The sequence below is a fragment of the Triturus cristatus genome, chromosome 2_2, assembly GCF_964204655.1.
Source record: "Triturus cristatus chromosome 2_2, aTriCri1.1, whole genome shotgun sequence".
Lineage (NCBI taxonomy): Eukaryota > Metazoa > Chordata > Amphibia > Caudata > Salamandridae > Triturus > Triturus cristatus.
Window position 1 is genome coordinate 1,223,831,079 of NC_140582.1, and position 4,514 is coordinate 1,223,835,592.

General features: G+C 47.0%; 1 non-coding gene across 1 annotated transcript; it reads left to right on the top strand.

The window, feature by feature from the left end:
• The first annotated feature begins 717 nt into the window (after positions 1–717).
• On the top strand, positions 718–867 carry LOC146863447 (U12 minor spliceosomal RNA). Its single transcript, XR_014978626.1, has one exon. It is a non-coding gene; the product is annotated as a U12 minor spliceosomal RNA (small nuclear RNA).
• Positions 868–4,514: the final 3,647 nt, after the last annotated feature.

Here is a 4,514-nt window from a genome sequence, read left to right on the forward strand (position 1 = left end):
TGTATCTTGTCTTTTGTTGATCTCATAGCGCAGGTTTTGCTCTAGGTAGTAGAACGCTTTACACAAGCGTTAGGTTACTTGCATTATACATGGGCAGATTTTTTAAATATATATTAATTACCCGGGGGTTTTTACGTGATTTTCTAGGAGTAACAGGCTATTGAGCCGAAGCCGAGATCTGGTTCTCTTGTAACGTGCTGAGATGCTCTCAGGCCAGCGTCGTGCTTAGTGTAGGTAATGGCCCTGTGATTTATGGAGATGAGAGGGGAAAAATATTTTGTCCCCTCCACCAATGCCCCCCCAGCCCTAAATCTAGAGGAGATAACACCCCCTACCCCCGTCCCACATATGTGTGTGTACTTGCATTGTTCTTATGCAATTCACTACAAAGACTCTAGATGGCGGGGAATTTAGCAGCAAGTGGTGTTTCGAGTTCACGATGTGTGCACGTCACCGCCAAGGAAGGTGCCTGTTCAGCCGCCATTCGTAGTTATTTACCTAAGGTGCCTCCCCGTTTCCCATGAGGCTACATACATTTGAGAAGGCAATGTAGCCGCTTTTGAGTGAGTTGTGATTGAATAGTGAACCTTTTCTCTGCAGACTTTAAATACCGTAACCCATTTAAGAGTTTTTTCAAACCTGCATATGGCGATAGTTTCTCGCTCTCACTTACTAGAGGTTTTACTCCAGTGGTTTCTTCTCCGCCCAATATCTTGTATGCCTTAAACTAATAAGTAAGGAAAATAACGTTCTTGGGTGACGCCAGGATCCTCACTCATAATGTGAGCCGAATTTTTGAACCGGTACAGGTTGTCCCGTGGGTGACCTGCCTACTTCGCAGGATGCCCTGGTGCAGCGATCTGCCCAGCCCCATACTTGTTCAATAAAAGATAATCAAGCTTTAAAATATATAATATTTGCACATCATGTAAAAAAGAATCTTATTCAAAGCTAAGTATTATATATTATTTTGTGACAGTATCTCTGCGTAAAATGTAATCTTTTTACGTCATTTGGCAAACTGTGACTTTAGAGTTTAGTAAAACGCTTCCTAGTTCTTTATTTCCGGTATTTTATGTTATAGACGAACAGTAATTTTTTTAGGTCTAGCTTTATAGAGCAATGGCACGTTACACCTATTGTTAACTTTTTTTTAATACAAAGTATACATATAGCGGAAGCTGGCTTTGCCCAGAGGAATATTTTTGCCTCATCTAGTGCCATCCCCTATGGGGTGCTTGCATTGTAACGCTTTAGGGGCAATTTAACACCTTAAAAGTACTCTGAACTATCACACGTTAAAATGATCATCTCAATGCTTTGTATACTGAAAGTAACCAAGTTCATTATGTCTTAAGATGGTGGCAGTTTAAAACAAGCATTGGCATAGCCAATAGTTCTGGCTTTTGGGACCTTATAAGTATTTATTTATGCAGCACAATATCCTTGGTGCAACAACATCAACTGTTGCATAGCTAAACACTTATAAGGTCCCAAAGGCGAGACCTATTGGCTATGCCAATGCTTGTTGTATGTTTCTCACGGGAGCTCCACTTAAGTATTTATTTGCTGCTTTGAGATGTTTTAATGCTTATCTTCGCTTTGTGTCCTGGTCACTAGCATGCAGCCCATACATTTAGAAGTACTACACACAAAGAAGTCATTTTTATTCAGTTCCATTGCAAGTTGAGTCAGTATCACTTGTTTTGTTCCACTGTTTATTTTGTCTTGAGGTGGCACTATCCTATAGAAAGTTTCCATTCGTCAGGTTCTAGAGAGATCAGAGAGATGTTACTTGGTCTCAGATAAATTACGTTCAGCGTCCCCAATTTTTTAAGTCTCGCCTACGCAGCATGCGTGCGCTGCATAGGAAAAAGACCTTTAGCCATCGGTTCCCTTTTTCGCCCAAAAACGTGCACGCGTTGCATTGCTTTCAACGGCAACGCGTGCACGTTTGGCGATTCCCTTGTGGGAGCGAGCAGCGGCGCCATATGTTTGCAATTATCGCACCTTGCTGCTCGCTCCCGCAAGGGAAACCGGTGCAGGCCCCCTCCTCTCTCCCCTCCCCCTGCTGCCGTGTGAGGAGCGCGTGCTTGTTTGCTTTATATTTTAGATTATACAGGGGTGATATTAGTTGCACACCAATTATCCTTGTGTAAGAAAGAGGTTATCTTCACATCTCTCTCCCTCATCAGCTCCAAAACTCTTACTAAAAAATACAAAGGGCCTTCTGTCACAAGCCTTTCATGTGTGGATACTGCCAGTTTAGCCACAGGCAGCAAAGAGCCCACGCCAGACTTGGGTGGAAGTTCGACCTGTGCAAGAAGTTCAAAGGCCTTGGGTGTGTCTGCGTGTCAGTGCCCCGCCAAGCTCCTGTGAAGGCGGATTCACGAAGTGGCAGCTGAGTCAGGTCGTGGAGTGCTCATAAAAGCAAATACGCACGAAGTCTTATTTTTGGACTATTATGGGGATCACTCAGACCGAATCTTACCATAAATATTCCCCTTTGGTGTATTGCCAATCTGTGGACTTCTGCCTCAAACTGAGGTAAAATGGCCCCCACTTGTTCCGTGACAGTCACAGTAGCGCATCCCACGCCGCGTCCGAATCAGTGCTCTCGAGGCACTTCACTTGGAACCCTTTAGGGACATGCTGTTAAAATGAATGAGGCACTGGTAGGGTCTCCTTCCCCCGCCAACTTCAACTCCACTACTTTCTCCCAAAACATGCAGCTCTCCTGCGCCCCTTTAGCGTGCCTTTTACAGCTCTTCTGTGACCCACTTGCATTTCCATGAACACTTCTTGGGGCTCTCCTTCGGTTGTCCCATGCCCCAAGAGTACCCATTCAGCCCCCCTCATTCACTTGTGTTACTGGCAGGTGCCTCTCCTGCGTATCTTATGAGCCTCTTATCCGTGCACTTCCGGCCCCTCTGCGCCTCACTAAAATCTCTTGTTTGCACGACCTGCGCAAATCCTGACCAGAGCACGGTTGTCTGTCTCTTGTACTGTCTTGCACTGCTTCTGCATCTTAAGCATGTCTCTTCTCTACCCTTCTTGACCGTTTTCTGTGACACCCCTCTACTCTGCGTCTCTCACGTGCCCCACCTACGTATTTCATGTCTCCCTCTCCTGCGCATCTCTTGCCCCTCTGTGCCTTTCTAATTTACCCTCCCTGAGTTCCTTCTTCTCATATTCTGCCCTCAACACTCTCCTGGGCACTCCTGTGCCGCTCCTGCACCAATGCTGTGTGTCTTTCCTGTATCTCTCTACGGCATTTCATGCGCTCTACTCCTGCGCATCCCATGCTCCTCTGCGCCCCTCTAAGGTCTCTGATTTGCCTGTCTTTAGCCCCTACTGGACATAAACTGCACCGACACTCTCCATGTGTCACTTTTGCCCCCTCCTGTAGTAAGTTTGTGACTCTTCTGCGCCTCTCTTGCGCCCTTCCTGTCACCTCCTGTCTCATTGCACTTCCACTGTAGAACATGCAGTGCGCACCTTTGCAGCACCCCTAGCACCTCACCTGCACCCCTCTTGCGCCTCTTCAACACCTCCATTGAAGCTTTTTCTGAGAATCTCCAGTTCCCCATCTATCCTCTTCTCCTCTTGCATCCCTCTTGCCATCCACTAGTGGCCCACAGGAACCCCTCCAGTGCCCCCACAGGAAGCCCCCGCCAGTGCTCCTGCCCTCGTGTTTCTTCGCTTCATCCGCCGCCACTCCTTCTACGCCCGCCGGCGCACCTCCGAGCTCTTTTTTTATCCTGCACCCACGGATAAGAATTGTGAAACATGCCCCGGATGTATAAATCTACAATGAAACCAAGGGGCATATTATCAAGAAACGGCGTTAAAATTATCGCCGCTTTGCGGCAGAAAACTGCCGCTAATGCGGCGATAATGGGCTTGATAATATGCCACAGAGAATTCCCATAGAAGCCCATGTTCTGGTATCAACATGGGCTTCTATTGGAATTCTACAGGGCATATTATCAAGACCATTATCGCCGCTTTAGCGGCAGTTTTCTGCCGCTAAAGCGGCGATAATTTTAACGCCGTGCTTGATAATATGCCCCCAAGTTCTTGCTTTACTTTGTCGAACATCAGCCGAGTTTCTGTTGCTGCTTTTCTATGAACTTCTGAATAAGCATGCGCCATACTTGCTATTCTGTAGACAAGAGAACGCCCCTTAGTGCGTATAGCGGGTCCATCCGTCATTGACCCTTTAGCATAGGGGCGGGGATGGTATCCACCTGGAAACACCCTGTAAAGTGGTGGGGGCGCTAGGCCCGCATACTTTATGAAGGACCACACAGACACTGCAGATATAGTGGTTGACTGACCAGGAGCACGTGCGCTCGGCCCCTTTTATTATCAGGGTCACCTGACTGGTGACGCCTGTGGTGGGTGGGTGTTTAGTGTGGGTTCACAGGCAGTAGAAACACTAGACTGTATCCAGCAAGATACTGCATCCCTCCCAACTTTGGATAAAAAGAAATATTCTAAGTCCAACCTGT